The sequence below is a fragment of the Bactrocera latifrons genome, unplaced genomic scaffold, assembly GCF_001853355.1.
Source record: "Bactrocera latifrons isolate USDA-ARS-PBARC rearing strain unplaced genomic scaffold, ASM185335v1 scaffold_57, whole genome shotgun sequence".
NCBI lineage: Eukaryota > Metazoa > Arthropoda > Insecta > Diptera > Tephritidae > Bactrocera > Bactrocera latifrons.
Window position 1 is genome coordinate 1,450,909 of NW_017537234.1, and position 18,321 is coordinate 1,469,229.

Genomic DNA, 18,321 nt, shown 5'->3' on the forward strand with positions numbered 1-18,321 from the left:
AATATTTACTCAGTTGGTATATCCTACAGAGCTCAAAGCTATTGGATGTTTTCCTAAAAAAATTATTCTAACAAAACATAGAAGATTTGCATGATGTCGGTCGAAAGAAAATAAGAGAAAAATGTACAATTTTAAGCTGATAGAGTGATGAGTTGAGAATTAAAAAAAAAAAATGCAACTGACCACTAAGACTTTGTAGCATGATATAATTCCTTAAAAAAAATTCGAAAAATAGTGACGTGAGATTTGTATTTGAAAGAGCGCAGTATACTGCAGTGAGTGTGAAGTGCTGATGGCTGTAAAAAGACTTTATTTCATTATTTTTCAGTTTAAAAATTTTAATAAATTTTTTTTAATTTTTCTAATTTTTGTCCACTTTTCTTTTTAAATTTTGTGCTTTCACTTCCCTTGCTACCATTTAGTCCTATTCGGTTTCCTCCATTAGCTCATAAATCGCTCGTTGGCACACAAAACTCATATTTGGCCTCGACCCAGCCATGCAACCTGTTCACATGTATACAAAAATACATACATACATAAAAACATCCATATGTACATGCACACTGTTATCAGTTGCCAGTCATCACTACGCTTTGACGCAAAACTAATACTTTCGAACCCAATTGAACTGAGTTGGCCAATGTAGCCACAAGGTTGCAGAGCGAGCATTGGTGAAATTGAAAGTGCCGGAAAAAATGAGAAATATTGCAGCACCAAAATATAGTTGTACATATGCATATATATGTGTATAGCGGATATACTTGGTCAAAAAAAGGATATGCTTTGCAGTTAGTGGCAGGTAGGTCAGTGATAGTTTTTTTAGTTATTTAGTTCAACGAAAAAATTTTCAAGCATTTGTAAGACTGACAAGCTTTTTTTTAACCAATCTTTCCTTTGTTTATAGAATAAACTCTGTAGATAATTATATGATTTTTTTGGATTCTTTGCTACTATAGTATTCTTAGATGCTTGGAAGATTATTCTGCAAACAGCTGCAATGAACCGCCAAAGCTGATAAGACGCATGGCGTATGAGTAACATTCTGAAAGAAGACTTTAAAATTAGCGCGTATAAAGTGAAAGAGTCATGAAAACTAATGACTAGAGATTTAACACTGTCAACGTGAATGCTGCGATTTATGATGGCATCTGTGAAATTTTAGCGTTTTCTTTGAATATTATTTTATATACCCCACCGTATATACACGGGTGAGTGACGTATATTGTAGGGCGACAAAGTCGGTGGATAGCAAAAATATTACTATAGTTTAATAAAGTATTCATTTTTAGAGATGGAAAAAATAAGTGAAATAAAAAGTAACCAAACTTGAAAAGAAAAAACAAAATTAGTAAAAAAATTGACAGAGAAAAATGAAATAGAGTATTCAAAATAATAAAAAAAAAATGTACATTAAAAATTTATAGGAAAACGCTTATATACAAAGTGTGTTAAAATAAAAAAAGGAAAAAAAAACAGAAATGCTAATCAATGTAAAATCTTTAATGAAATCCATACCACAAAAAAATTAAATAAAAACTCAATTTAGAAAAAAATATATAAATAATATAATACAAAAATAATAATATTTAATAAATACTCAATTAAAAATTTATTTGTGTTAATTTTTTTGATTAGAAAATTCCAATGAAAATGTAAAATAATGACAAAAATTATAATATAAAAATATATGAAAAAATATATAATAACCACAAAAGCATATTTTCTACTTAAAAAGTAGGGTACTATTTATGTAAGAGTTATTTTAGCCCATCCCTATTTATTACGCCTAAAGAGAATGCAGGCACACCGCGGCGTATGAGTGATCCGTGAACAAATTACAATTACACTTCAATTCAACAGTTACAACAACAGCAGTAACATAAATATAATTTCTCCACCTCGCCAGGCATTAGCATACACTATTAATGCGTGAATTTATGTTATCCTTGTTATCCTTTGTATAATGAAATGCGCACAGATTCGCAGCGCGCTCACAAGCTTGTTCGATAAATAAGTATATCTCGCACATTATTTTGCTTGTTTGCAGCCACGAATGCAATCGTTCGACTGGCTAGCCATGCATAAATAGTAAATCATCAATATTGAAACAAGAATGAAAATGAAAATCCTTATTTATGTCGGTGCTGTAGCGCAACGCCAGGCAGTAAGTGTAAATCAATGAAAGCATGAATGCATTGGTTGACTGAATGCTGTGAAATGCCACTCTGCTGCAGCAGTCGAAGACTAGGTATAGCTGATTCAGCGTCGCCACGCAAGTACATATTCTTCTGCTATTTGCGTCTGCTTTATGCGCGCCTCCACTGTTTATCACGGCTGTTTTGCTGTTGTCTATCCGTCTGTGCAGTCAAGCGAATGTTTGCATGTCCTGTTTGTTTTGGTGTTGAACATAATTTACTGTCAATACAGACAAAAACAAAACATGTGCCACTTAAACTCTTGCATATGCATAATTGCGAAAAGGTTTATAGTGGCGAGAACCCAGCGGGAAGTAACAAGATCGTATTTGATTTCAACGATGACCATTTTGCAAGTGAGATAGGCTGCTTTCAGTACTACTCCTTTTTCTATTGAAAGAAAACGGCGAAATATCAGCACAGTAGCTCCTATACTTGACTCAAGAAATCAGAGAGCATTCGATCCCTTCAGGTTCTAAATTAATTTTAGACGTTATGTTGTAATCATCTTCCAAGCAAGGCTTACTGTAGTAATAATAACAATAAACTTTCTCGACTATTGAATTTGAAAAGTTGTAGTTTATCTAACTTGGATGCTTTACAAAATGTGGACTACTTCCGTATATATTTACAGTATAGACGATATGAGCTTTATCCTCCCTCCAAACTGGAATTTCCAAGTAGAAGTAAGACTCATTCTTACAGTAATTGATAATATTGATGAGGTTTTACCCCAAACAGATAAAAATAAAGGGCTCTCCCCACCTGAAGAAATATTCTTGTGATAAAAAGTGTCTGATAAGATTGCAAAATAGGTAGCCAGGGGGTTAAGGTGGGGTTTTACTTCATGAATATCAACATACAGAGCTCAAACCACCTGAGGAAAATTCCATATTTCCAAATTATGATAAAAAGTGTACACAAAAGTAATTAAAATGTGTTCAATTGGAGTGAGTAATAAGTTCGGGCTTTGACCAAGACTTAGAAACGCAAGGTTGCAATGTATGCAATATATACTATAACAACTTCTTTCTACTTTCATGTTACCGATTAGCTGCTTTATACTAAGTTAGGGTTAAGATTTAAACAATAAAGCTTTTAATAATAGCCTAAAGAATCAGTAGACTTTAAAATTTTGAAATGTGTATAGAAAAGTGATAATAATTGCTATTACTTTCGCACAATTTTCTCAACGAAATTTTCATATTAATTCACTTATGGCTTTAAAAAGATATATTCTGCTAAAAATACCATTTTCTTAGAAAACTGTGAGTTTTGCGCCACCTAGCGGAATAATTAAGTATTAAGAATTGCTTAAAATTAAAGGTAACCGTACCAAGAAATTGTGCAGATCGGAATTCTATAGCATATAGCTATCATACAAACTGAGCAATAAAAATAAAGTTTTAGCATGAAATTTTTTGTATATCTGAATAATATTATAGTTTCAGTGCAACCGAATTTAACTCTTTCCGCCGCAGAGGCCCCTGGTGGCCCAAACAAGCGCCAAAAAAAGTTTATGAAAATAAGTTAAATTTTTTTTTAGTCGAAAAAAGTAATGGGAACATAACATGATTTATTTGCTGGGTCCAGCCGCATCATACACGCTCAAAACACAACTCAGCAGCCACTCAGTCTGTTGCTACTACCACGCACACACGCGCACGCACGGCCAGCGCAATAACACGTACGAATAATTAACGTTGTTTGCATTTGCCAAGCTGGCAGCTAGTTTGGCTGCGTTGTCGCAGCAGCAACCAGTGTAGAGGAAAAAACTAAAAAAGGCGGCAATGATACAATGCACATAAATGTATGTATGTGTAAAAAAACTACAACAACAAAATATGAAAATTATGTGCAACTAAAGTGTAGCGCCAGCCACTATTGTTTGGCATTTGCGCGTGCCAACGCTTATAAATGACACGTGCGCTGGCAAACGGTCTAGCAACGCCCGCGCAAACACACAAACACACGCTCAACTATGCTGTGCTTTAAACATATGAATGCGTATGTTATATTTGTTGGTCGTGGCACGCCCGCACGCCCTGTCTAGCCACGCAGTCTACAGCCATGTTGCCCACGACGGTATTTGTGTATGTGTGGTTGGCTGTTTGCTTGAATTATTATTTGCTGAAAGTGCTATGACATGTACATATGCATAAGAGGGGCATATAGTATATACGTATATTTATATACATATACATATATACGTATGTATATATATATTTATAAGTGTATATGCGCTCGTATTGTACGACAGGAAGCGCAAAGTGGTGCGCGCATGCATAACTGCTGAAGTTTTTCCGCGGCAGCTGCGCCGCAAAAATCTGGCTACAATTGCAAATGCTGCAGTTATTATGTAGTTTTGGTTGTTGTTCTAGCATGGAACCGCATATAAATAATTTAAAGCGCGCGTTGGCATTTAAATTGTGCGGTAATAACATGTTGCTTGCTTCTGCACTCACATTTGCTGTGTACTGTGTGCCATGGCGTATGCGTAATATTTGGTTACCACTGTGGGCGTGTTGTTGCTGTCTATTTGCTTTATGTGCAGTGCATTGCATTTAATGTGAAAGTGAAAAACACACATACACAAACTGTATACTTAGTAATTTATTTTTTTTTTTGGCTTTTATGTGTTTGTTCGCACACGCTAAATTCGGGTCACTAGGCGTATGAGTGATATACGGCACCGCGCGGCGCAGATTTGCGGTTATAAAGTGCGCATTTTCGACAGATTTTGCACAGATTTCTAGTTGCAATGTAATTGTACGCGCAGGTAAAGCCTGAACTTAATATGCAAGCGCTGTGAATTTTAGGCTTTTTCGCCTGGTCGCCTTGGCGTATGATGAATGTATACATCTTTTACGGAAAACATAGATTGGAACAGCAAAATGAATACTAAATATTCTGGTAGCATATTATTTTGCATAAATTGTGAAAGTTGCAACGTTCAGTGCAATTTCAATGTTGGCTTAAGCCTCTCCTGGAAGTGTTTCGAATGCTATAAAAACTTACAAAAAGCTTTAAAAGTGGTACAGTGAAGAAATTTGCTGTCTTTCAAACATTATGAGGGATGAACTTGACTTCTGCCAATAGAAAATGAGTGATTTAATGACTTAGTAAAAGACTTTGGTGATGAAAAGTCTATATGTCTCTCATGTGAAGGCAAACAATTTTATACCGTTTTCTTCCTAAAATCACATTGCCACACGACTCACTTGGCATCTAAATTCTCTTCTTCTAAAATAACTTAGTTTTTTTATCTTAGCTCGGGCGTATGTCAGTGTTTGCTTTGAGCGCGTTCAATATTAGTTTTACAATTTTTTGGATAGAAGTTGCTTTCAGTTGATGTTAATCTCCAGTGCAAAAAACCGGGAAACGAATAGCGAACGCGTTTAAATCAAAAACTGACAATGCTATAAAATATAACAGGAAAAGATTAGCAATATTTTTAAAAAGAAAATAAAAAAAAAACATATTTTCCTCTCTGAAAACACTTTTAGTATTTGAATGTATATTCTAGATTGCATAAACATAGCGCATTAAACGTTTTGCATACTTTTTTGGTGCATTTGCATTGGTCAACAGGGTGTATGAGTGCTGCTTGAAAGTATTACACTGCTGTATTTGTATAGGAGTTTTTAAATAATTTTTTTCTGCTAACAAAAGCCAGATTAACTTAATTTTTTCGCTTAAATGCTTTTAGTTTTTTCTGTTACACTTACGTAATCGCTTAAAATAATATTTTGTAAGTATATAACAGATAAAACCTGTACTAAAAAGTTGTATCAAGTTAGCGCTAACAAATCAGTGTCATTTCTGAACAAAATAAGAATTATTAAAGCGAATAAAAACATAACATTTTTTTCTTACTAAAATGGTACTAAACTGTTTACCAAAAAGTTTTGTTTCAGAACAAACAAAAATTAAAAAATACACAGTGGGCTAAAAATTTGTACTGATTTAGTGCAAAAAAGTTGTACTAAATTAGTACTAAAAAGTAGTACTAAATTGGTACTAAAAATTATACTCAAGTAGTACTAAAAAAAGCTAAATTTGTTTGCAACACTAAACAAAATTACATAAAATCGATCAAAACTTACTGAATTGGTAGTAAAAAAATTCCCTTGTGCACATGGAATAAGCCTTTAAAAGTTAGTACTATAATATGTGTACTAAAAATTAGTATAACTTTTTTTCAATAAATTATTCACATATTTTTTTCATTATGTTTAAACTGAAGGAGGATGGAGCCATGTGTAGCAGTTCACGCATTTGGCAGTAGCCAGAAACGATTCTTTTAAATATGGCGCCACCCGCTGTGTAGCCAAAAAAAAAAAACATTTTCGAAACATTCCACCCCAGAGTTGTGAATAGTGTTTGAGACACGCTACGTAAAAAAACACCCCCAATGAAAAGAACGACCATGACGATCACTGCCAACGTATTGAGGATTTCGATTTGTGGGCATGCATCTAGAATGTCCGGTCCCTTAATTAGAAAGGTGCCGCTGTCCAGCTTGATGTCCTCGCAAGAGTAAAGGCTGACATCGCCGCCGTCCAAGAAGTGCGATGGACGGGACAAGGGCTAAGATGAGTATGTCGATCATGTTGTGATATAGGGAAGACATGTCTCCAGTGTTTTAAACGTGTTTACGATCCGAGGTTCTAGCATTGACTCGGACCGCTATTTTGTTGCAGCGAAGATACGCTGTGAGGCTGTGTAAACTGACGTTGATTAATACCAAAAGCTCCTTAAAGCTGAGAGAAGAGAGATTCAAGTGCTACCATTTTTTCCAGTAAAAACAACAGTTTGGTACAACATTCCCCACACATCGCATCCATCAGTGGATTTATTTAGAGAATACTGCGGTGAGCAGATAAATTTTCGTTTTGGGTCGATCAATTGGCCATCAAGATGGTATGGCATCACATTGTTAGACTTTTTCCTGTGGAGATGTGTAAAGTCTGTAATGCGGGCAATCTTGTTTCGATTCAGGCCTTAGACCAAAACTTTACGCGTGTCATTCGCTAGTTACAAGTCGAAAAAAATCAGACTCAACGGATGGACCATCTGAGAAGTAGCCGCAGCCAATATTTGAAAGAGATAATCTTCAAAAAATAAATACCAAAAAATGTTCTTTCGAATGATAATAAAGAATATCCATCAAATTTTACTTTTCTATGTTTTTGCTTTAGAAAACCTCGAAATTAGTCACTCTTTAAAAGTTGCCTGCTTCGGTAAAAATTTGAATAAATTTGCTTTTCGAGGTACTACATTTATTAGCGTTTAATCAAGTATTAGAATTTTAATTTTTATTAAATTTTGATATTTTTAAGTAAATATTTTTTACTTTTATACAAAATTCTTTGGTGTCCCCAAATCATTGTGTTTTCTGTTCAAAGTTTATCATCACAAATTGTTCTTTACTTTTAATTATGAACTTATTTAACATATTTACTTTTTATTTGCTAGCATGTGATTTAGTGCTAACTCACTTATTTGTCTAACAAGTTTGATACCCCAAAGGATAATATTCGTTTTCTCTTTACACCCTGCTCTTTGCACAACGTAATGACCTCTTTCCTTGTGGTTCCGCAAAATTTCACAACAATCTATTTAAACTAGCAATTAGTTTTCCGAAAGCTGACAACCATGACTGAGTGACTGACTGATTGGTTGACTGAGCGTTTGTGTGTGTGGGTGTGTGTGTATGCGCGTGCGGATGAGAAATGGAGCGGAAAGCAGTAAAAGTGCATAAAGCGCCCAAAAGCTTTTTTCGCTGCCAGACAAAGTGGCATAAGCGTGGTCGCCGTGTATGTGTGCGTGTGTGGTGCAAAAATATCAAACGTCAAAGAAAAATTTTAAAGAGTGGAAAAAAGTGAAATTTTATAAATGCGGAAAAAATGTTAAATATAAAATATTACACGAGTGCCGCATTGCGTTGGCGCGCAAAGATCAGCCAGCAAAATGCAGTTAGTTCAAGCGTAATAGTGTGTGGCAAAAAAATACGCATAAAAGGAAAACTCAAAAATTGCACGAAAAATCGTAAGTGTAAAAGTGCGTACGCTGGCTGCGGGCCGAAAGCCCGGCAATTGCAGCGTTTGTAAGGGTTTGAGTAAAAGCGCACAAAGGCTGAGAGAACTCATATGTGGTGATTGCCGACACCACACGACAGTGTGTGCGTCAGTGTGATTGGTGCTTATGAATAGTAAAGCGAAGCTTCCTCTTTGCCACTTTAAGGGCGAAAAGTGGTCCCGGCGTCTGAGTTTGCTGGCTGCCGCCCAGCTACAAAGGCTGTTTTAAGCACGGGCTTGAAGTGCAGACTAAAAAGGGAGAATAATTATTTTGCGTTGTGTTCTAATTCTCTGAAAAAAAAAATACATATATATATATAAATCAACATTGTTTCTCGAACCTTCCAATGAATGCTAGATTCTTATCTCTACGAGGGGACGACAGATGTAGGAGCTAGATACTGAACATTGAATATTTTTGAGTTCGTTTGATAATTGCAATGATGAATGGGTAACAAGCTGTTATTCGTGAAAAATTAGATATCAGGGCGTCGGTATGAACATATTCTCTAGAAGCAGGACCAAATTGTAATAGATCGTTTGGGTGCGAAAATGACCAGCTACTTCTACCTCCTATGAGTTGTGGTTGGAGTTGGCTAAGATTAAGGAAATTTTTGCGGTGCCTCAGACCATGGTTTACGTTCTAAAATAGTCTCAGTTTTACCTAAACCTCAAGCATGTTCCCAAAGATGGACCATACTCGTAGGACGGGACAGCAAAGACGGGTACTTCTTTCGGCTATTCAAAATTACGAAACATTCTACCTTCTGTTAGTGCACTGGCTTTGCATAACTAGTCTGTGATTATACCAAAAATGTACAAGAAGTCGAACTCGGATTGGAGTCCGTCAGCTTTCTTAAAAACCATTTACTCTCTGGCCTGCGAAATTGGCACAATTTATGGTTAATTAATCACTTTGAACTCAATCCACGATGTTGGAAAGTTATACCAGTTTTATATCGGTTATGGGTTCCAAAAATATCGCAAAACTTGAACAACTAATAAAGTGTTTACAACAGTGTACCTGTCGTTCTTGGCCGTTTGGCGCCAATTAGAGATCCCACTTCTTCCAACTGGTCTTTCCAACAGATTGGCGGTCTTCCGCTTCCCCTGGCGGGTACTATGTCCAACTCTGAGAATTGGACTGTTTTCACTCATTCGGACATTCGGAGCTAGTGTATCATCGTATATCTCGTACAGCTCGTCGTTCCATCGAATACGATATTCACCGTTGCCAATTCGCAAAACACAATAAATCTTCCGCAGAACCTTGCTCTGAAAACCCGTAACATCGACTTATCATATGTTGTTATCGTCCATGTCGCTGCATGGTGCTTAGCAGGACGGGGATGATGAGCGTTTTGTAGAATTTGGTCTTAGTTCGTCTTCTTTACTTCAAAATTGCTTACTTGGTTATTATGCGTTGGATTTCGAGGCTGACGTTTTTGTTGGTCTTAATGCTGTACTTCGAAGTTATGACTGTCAACAGTAACGTGAGAGCTAAGTCGCGAGTGTGACGACTGTTTAAACTTTTAGTGAGGTAGCAGGATATAAATTCGGTAAGATTGATCTGTAAGTCCATTTTAAAGGGGGTTGTCATACACTGACGTTTATTGAATCCTTGATCTTTTTGTCAAATAAAACTGGACTCGCTTAGAACAAGTGCATAAGTTCGTTGTAGCCCATAGAGACCTAAAAGCGAACAGTCAGTTGATGTAACACCTAACGCATGGGAGAAACTAGTAGTAGGAAGCGCGATGAGTTTATATCGAGTGAAGAGTGAAGTTTGAATCACTAATACAATTTAAGTCAAGCTCAAAATATATTACAAGATATTTAGAGGATGTATGCTTTCAAATGATCCATCAGCTGATTATTAATGGGACTAACTTAATATAATTTAGATTTTCTGACGCTAGCATATGCGCAGATATCAAATAATAATACTACATTTTTATATTCAATCAACATGAATTTTTCCTTTCAAAGCCCGCATTTGAGCAATCGGTTAAAAGGAAGCAAAGTAAAGAGTGAGACTGAGTTTCTCGCTAATCACCGCAAACTCCCAGCGCCATCAGGCTGTCACAACGGACACAGCTGCCGTTTGCATTTTTCCGCGCTTACACATTATTGTGGTCGCTGCAGCTGTAGCGTTGCGGTATCTGCCTACGCCAGAGCAGCAGCTGTCGGCGCTGCGTAGCGCCGACCCATCTTTGTGTTTGATTCAATTTCCCTCTGCTCGTTTGGCAAAGTCCCCGAAGCAATCTGCATTCGTTGCGATTGATTTCCTCTTCGGCGCTGCATTTCCACGGCTTTGTTGCACAATTTTTCGTGTCTTCTTTTGCCGCAATATCCTTTGTTGCCTTTACGCTTTGCCGTAGCAATTTCTTTGCTTTATTGGTGAGCGTAAACGAGCGTAAGAGAAAAAGTTACAATTTTGTATATCGAAATGAGTGGAAAATTATTGGAAATTTAATTCACTTTAGGCGCCGGCATTAAAGAGAAGTGGATATGCAAAAGAAATAACATACATCGAAGGCCTTAAGTAAGTAATTAAAAATGAAAATTAATGGAGGTTATGTACCTTTTTGGAAAACTTTTCTCTTGTTAAGCAAAAATGAAGGTGAATTGCGCCTCACTAATGCGCGGCCAGTGGAAGTGCAAAAATATTGAAGATACAAGATTCAGTTGCCGTAAAAGTGATACATGCAGAACAGTTCTGTACTTTCGTAGTGCTACTCTCGTTGAGATCTTTTGCTGTCTTTACCAGGAAAAACATCAATACAATAATACTTTAGCGATCGCTACAATTATATTTAACTATCCCATTATATTCATCCCATGGGTAAGGCTGAGTGCAGGATATTACCTAGTTGGTAGATAATGCATGGCCTATGATAGAAAGTTTAACCGCTACTATATGCAGCCTCCTACCAAGAGCTATAGAAGAGAAGGGCTTGGCTCAAAATGCCTCATGAGCCCGATGAAGAACTGGCGAAGACGTGAGCAGATGCCGTCTTTAAATAAGTGACCACAACCCCCACCGAAGTTGCGCTAAGAGAGAATGTACCCACGAGATGGAGGCAACAAAGCGACGTGGAATCACACAGCGACCAGCACCTAAAGTACACAGACGAAACCCTTGGGCAAGACGAAAACCTTGAGCAAGACCCCATCAGAATCGAGACCAGGAAGATTCTGATTACAGTGTACTGGAAACTCGGAATGGATCAGTCGTAACAAAGGGCTGGTAAGACCAATATTTTGTACCAGTAGCATCACAGTAGGCATCTTACCGAAATGGTTCAATGAACTACGCTATATTTTTGGCCATACAGGTTCAGTTGAGACGAACTCTTGATCAGTGCCCGACCTGGCTCTGAACAAAAGCTTCCTTAAGGTCGTTTCCAAGGTTTAAAAATAATCATACCTTGAGACGGAAGAAACAAAGTTTGGGTTCACAAATCATTCAAAAGAAATCCATGTAGTTTAAGGTAAGCCCTAAGGTGGAAACAGTTTAATAGTTACAGATTTTACACAGTTGACGAATAGACGCAACGACAGAAAATCAGTTTTCAGGAAGGAACTGTTATAAGTGTAATTAAGAGAATGCATACGAACAAGCAAATGCTGACAATTTCACATTAAAACCAAACGAAAGACGATTTATATTGTAAATTGCTTGTGCGGACTTTGGACGTGTCTGACAGACCTTGGATCGAAAAGTCTACACACAGATAGTTTTGTATTTTGCTTGAAAGGAATTAGGCGGATATAAATCCGGATATGTGGACCCGTTAGTCCACTGCAGGATGAGAGGTAGCACCCTCCCAAAATGCTTAATTGAACAAATTTAGTGTGGTCGTTTCCTTAATCATCTCTGTCTATGACTTTTGATAGTATCTCAGGAATGATTATGAAAATGACGTACTTGAAGTGAATTCAATAGAAACACTTGAGTATAGCGTTTACTTAGAACTGACTCCAGCACAATCTGGTTAGAAAATATTTGTGAATGATATGAAAAATAAAATAATAAGCTGTTGAGGTTGGATTTCGAAAGTTTCTCTTCCATCAAGTTGATATACTTCCATGTATGCTTAACAAGTTTGTTCGGTAACAGACGTGGTAGTCTTAAATATTATTTTCGGCAACGGTTGCTACATTAAAAAATCTTTAACTGGTCACTACTTTTTGATCTCTCGTCTTTCGAATTTGAATGCGTAACCGAAAAGTAACACATTTCGCAGTTTTTGAGAATACACCAAGCAAGAACGATAGTTGAGGGACGTACATAGCGCTAAACCGGTCATAAATTTATTTTTTCAGCGAAGAAGTAGCTACCGAGATACCGTTGAAACTCGCTCAGCCCACTAATTGTATATTATTAGAACTAAGTTAGAGTAATTTTACTTCGGAAGCTTTACTGACTATCCCACGAAGGTTAACATGTACATATTATAGCTAATACAGCACTTAATTATCTTAATGCTGCTACAGCTGCGAACACCAATGCATCATTTGTCTGCTTTTTAACGAAAAAGATACTTCAACACACAAAATCGTATTTACTTTTTGATTAATTACCCACACTTTTCGAGTTGAATACAAGCCACTTTTGATTGCCTCGTCATTTTCGCCGATTATTGTAAATTAAGTGCATTAGTAAAAGTTACAGACAAATTTTTATTATTTTAACTTAGCTGACCTTATGGAAATGAAGTGCAGACTGGGCGATCAGAGGTTGTAGGTATATGACAGAGCGGCAGAGTACTGCTAACTTTCAGTTCAGACAGCTGTGAGTGCGGCTGCGCATTTTCAAATTATACACCTAAATGGCACATTTCCTCACGCCCCCTTGTGTAGTGAAGCGCACTTTGTTCTGCAAATATTTGCCAAGTGTGTTCTGGCCAGCAACTTGTCCGTACGAATTCATCATCAAAAAGATTAATGCGCCTCATTGCTTGGCAGTTCGTATCGCTCGTATCTTGAGTAACTTTTCAACTTATCTGTTTGATTGCACGCTTGAAAAATTATTAATTGTCGGCGGAGGCGTACAGCAGCCTAGCCGGACAATTGAAATTTGAACGGCAGAGTGGTGGTGGCTTGCTAATGTGATTGCCGGCAGTTTGTGGTAGTATCATTCTCATTTGAGAGTACATACTTTCGATTGCCTTTGAGCAGAGTTTTCGTTGCGAGTCTCCAAGCGAGAGTACGACAACAGCTTACTTTCACTTTCAGCTGCAACTTATGTAGCTTTGCATTATGTCAAATGAGTTGAGACTGATAGTCATCAGTCTGCGGATGGTCTTTATTAAGGGATTTTCAATTTATTAGCATGCCAAACGTAAGTATAATATACAAAAAATAAATCAAAATGACGAAAAGTCGTACTCATTTTAAAAGTTATAATTCATCAATTTCGGGTTGACATACTCAAAGTCGCAAGACATTGTAGATTTATGAACATTTGCCACTTTTCTAATAAATGTCTATACGTATAGATATCTATCTCGTAATCAAGGCACCTCGTATCGCATATCGGCCAGAAGTGACTTGGCAAACAAGGCAGCGGTGGTAAGTGTTACCAGAAGCAAGCACTTCTACTGGGTGCAAGGCCACAAAAGCATCGAAGGCAATTAAATAGTGGACGAGATTGTCAAGAATGGTAACATCCGAAAATGTTATCAACATGGGGAAACCCATGTGTTATCAATACGACGATCTCGACAGAAGCATGGTAAATTAAATCAAAAACCGATGGAGCAACTGGATGCAAAACTGCAAAAGTTATGTGCCAAACGGTAGATCCAAACAAAGCATACAAAATTTCTATTGCCACTTGATAGAAGCGACTGTAGGAACATGATGGCAATACTAACTGGTCACTGTCTAGTGGCGACACACGCTGGCAGGATGGGGCTGAAAGATCGAGAAGACTGCAGGAAATGTCTAGAGCAGGGTATCTGGAAAACAGTGGAGAATCTCTTGTGGACTTGTCCAGTATTGGTAAGACAACGACTAAGCTGTAAACGTCTGGGGTACGACTTGTCGTCGACGTCAGAAAACTTACATATTATAACGTTAAGGTGAGGTATTTTTTCGTGATTTTGAACGCTCTTGGAGCTTGGCGTGGTATTAGTCTCTTGGCTGTAGAAATTGGATTTGGACGGAGTTCGTCGCAAGTGTGACTTCATTGCTAAGGTCAATTAGGTATTATAAGGTAAGATGTTATTATATGAATTAGACCCTCCTCGTAAGGTTAGGTCAATAAACGTCATATGTGACTTTTTTCATTAGCTGTTAATTAGAGCTGTGAGAAAACTAGTCTAAAGTCTCTTGTTGATTTTACCTCAAACATTCTTGGTAAACAGTAGAGGTAGCCTTAAGTTGATCTCCTCGAGATATCTTAGATTTCGAAGACTTCCGCGAGTTTGAAGAAATCAGAGTACATTTCAGACTTGACTTTAGATAAGTCTAGCCATGAAACTCTTCATAGCCAAACAATTTTTTTCGCCCAAAGTTTTAGATGTCATTCTATGACTATTGACTCAAATATCCAATATATTTTAGATGAGTAGTTCAGAAGTGTTGTTATGGCTACCAACCTAAGTAGCCCCTCTACTTTCAATTACGAGTCTTAAGGTATTATTTATAGTAAAAAAAAGCTTTGGTGGAACCACCTTGGTATTTCAGGCACTTATGTACTTTAATGCGTTGAAAAACTTAGGTAGAGTTATCCGCATTTTGTTTACTAATCGCAAAGTAAAACGCCTCTAGATTTAGTCTAGAGTCTTAAAGTCTATGTGTTTTCTAATGGAAAAAATTTTCAGATGACTTGTTGTTATAAAATAAAAAGGTGTCAATAAAGTATGGCACAAAAACAGGACTCATTAATTATAATCCTCGGAAATAAATGAGCGTGCGAATGTGTTCGTAATACAAAAGCAATTAAGGTTTATTCTAAAAAAATAATAATAATCGCAATTAGGCCATTTAATATATGAAATCAAATTAAATGAATATTGATGAAAACTGATTGGCTGCCAGTGCGTATGAGTGATCAATTAAAAATGTCAAAAGTTGCGCATGCCAGGGAAGCAAAAACAAAAAAAATTGTTCTAATTAAATATTGCTTTATGATGTCATGGAAAAAAAATTAAATAAAATACAAAATGCTCTGGAGCACAATTTAAATTATTAAAGTGAAAATTGGTATATTCAGCATGAGCTAAAATGGAAATTTTAATTATTTTGGGATTTAAACGAAACCAAAAAAGAGATTTGATATTGTTAAAAAATGTAAGCTTCAGCTGTGTTGTATTATTTTAATTTATTTATTTATTTAAGAATCAAAAACTAATTATTTTTGTATTTTTATTTGGCAGCTCATTTAAATGATTTTAGTTGTAGTTGCCATTGTGCGAGTAAAAAAAAAAATGTAATTTAAAATCAAAAAAGGTATGAAAAAGTGTGACAATAGTTTACTAGAAACTGTAAACTATTTAAAGCGGACAGCATTTATACCACAAAAAAGTTCTTTGTTGTGCGCCAACACTAATTTTTAGCTCCCTCACCTCATTTTCCCTTACCTTTCAATTTTTGCCGGAAGACCTTCTGTAAAGTTTCACTAATTTTGTTAATATCTGTAAAACGGTTCGAAAATATTTTTTGAGATTCCTCTCTTATTCGAGTTGAGCGCACTTTTCCGATTTCTATACATACAACTTACAAAATGGAAGTGGTCAGATAATGCAGAGATCGAGTTCACGGCCAGTATGCGGAAAAGAGCAGAGCAGTAATGCAGAGAGCAACGAAGTGAGGCGAAAGCTAATATCGATTACTCTAATATATTGCGTAAATATTTCTGTCTCAAAACGTAAAAATGGGAAGCTCTTATAGTGAGCTTATTCTCATCTATGGATTTCATAAGGGGAACAAAAAAAAAAAGATAAGAAAAAAGGGGAGAAAATACAGATAGAGAGAGAGAGAGAGAGTGTAAAAAAATATAAGCAGAGAGAAAAATACTTAAGGAAGAGAGAGAGCGTTAAAAGAGATCAGAGAGAAAAATATAAAAAGAGAAAGTGAGAGAGAAAAAATATACGCAAAGAAAAAATACTTAAAGGGAAGAGAGTGAGAGAGTTACAAAGAGATTTAGAGAGCAAAATACAAAACCAAATAAAGACAGGAAATTAGAAAGCGAGGCAGAGACAAAAAATACAAAATGTGAGAGCGCTAAAAAGAGAGGCGGAGAGAGGAATACCTAAGAAGAAGCGTTCCAGCGACAGTCGGATCTAAGATTAACAGAATGGGCCTGGATTTATAACCAGTCAAGAACTGTAAAATCTCCAGCATTTCACCAAACTACTTCAGGACTGTTTTATCACTACTAAAACTACAAGACATCTAAGAAGAAAGAGAGATAGTTTAAAGGCAAGGTAGAGTAAAAGATCATAGGAGGAAATGGGGCAAATAAAAACAAGATAAGAATACCTTAGAGTAGCGCACCAAAAGTATTCATCGTGTACGAGTATGGTGATGAAATGTATGTAGGCGTAAACTTAAAGGACTTCCTTCCCAATATGTGGATTATGGGCTGATATGAGAAAGTTTCGGAGCTCGGTCACGTTCTCAACTACTGAAATATACTAGATCTCTAAGCCTTCGTTGCAACTGTTTTGTTTTTCAAAAATTGGTATGCTCAGCCTACTTATGTTGGCTAATCTCTAGGCATGCTTCTCCGTCTTAGAGTTTACACATCTTGATTTTTGAAAACTTTTGCTTATATTTTTCTTATTTCGTCGTCGTCAACTCATTAATTCGTTTTCTCTTGCTGTTATCATTCAGCTTCATCGCCCCTACTCTTCAAAGCATCCCGTCATATATCTCCATTTGATACGACTTTCATGCTGTTAGAGACTCTTGACCATTTTTTTGGGCACATGTAAGCTCTCGACTTATGCTTGTTCTTCTACGCATTTACTTGACCCTCTTACAAGACTCTCGTTGCATGCAACTTTTTGTTCGCGAAATAAACAGGCAACATACTTATGAAACTTTTATACTTTTGCCCTTATTTGTATTTGTATTTAATAAGCGCACTTTGAAATGCTTTGGTCGCCTCCGAAAAACTTCAGACTTCTTACTCTCGCTTGCGTAAGAGCAGCAGAATGTCAGCGACACTGTTAAAAAATTGATAAGTAATTTGTACGCAGCTTTGGTCGCCACAGCAGATTGTCAGTGCCGCTAAAGTTGTTGCTATTGTTATTGCTGCCAATGTGGCTGCTGATAACCACTTCGTTAGTAGCTGCTTTTGTTATTATTGTTATTTTTGCTCTTCTGATGGCCATTTTGTTAGCAGCGAGCAATGTTATTGTTTTTGCAGTTGTTGTTGTTTGGGTCGCGCATACAAACAGTTAATTGAGTTTCAACGGAAATTGTAGTGGTTGTTTTGCGGTAATACTTTTTTAACTGTCTGTGTGCTTTTCTTTTTTGCTTTTAATCCATTTCAGCTTGGTTTTGATAACAATTACATGGAGGCGGAACGCCACTGCGTATGAGTGATGTCAATTAATTTGCGGCCACTTACAAGCTGCATGGTACTTGTTAACAGTGGAGTGCAGGAAGAGCGTTAAATGTAAAAAAAAACAAAGACAACAAAACCAACAAATGAATTTTTTGATTAAATTCGTTTATATTAAAAATATCACACACGAAAAATGCAATTCTATAAAACTTCGTTCTCTAGTAGTAATTGATTTGCAATTCTCATACGGTTCATAATATTTTTGTATATATTAAGAGGTTTGTAGAACTTTGTAATATTAAAATTTAAATGGATATTTTTCATCTTCTACATTTTATCTGAATTATTGTCGACAGACTGTTTCAATGGCAATCTTAACTACGCAACTGAAAGGAACCCAGACATATATTTGCACAAACATTTTTCGTTCTGTTCATGGATGCGTCGAAAGATATGGAATTCTTGAATAAATTTTGCTCGCCAGTTGAACGACTCTCTTATTTGTCATTGTGAAGTAAAT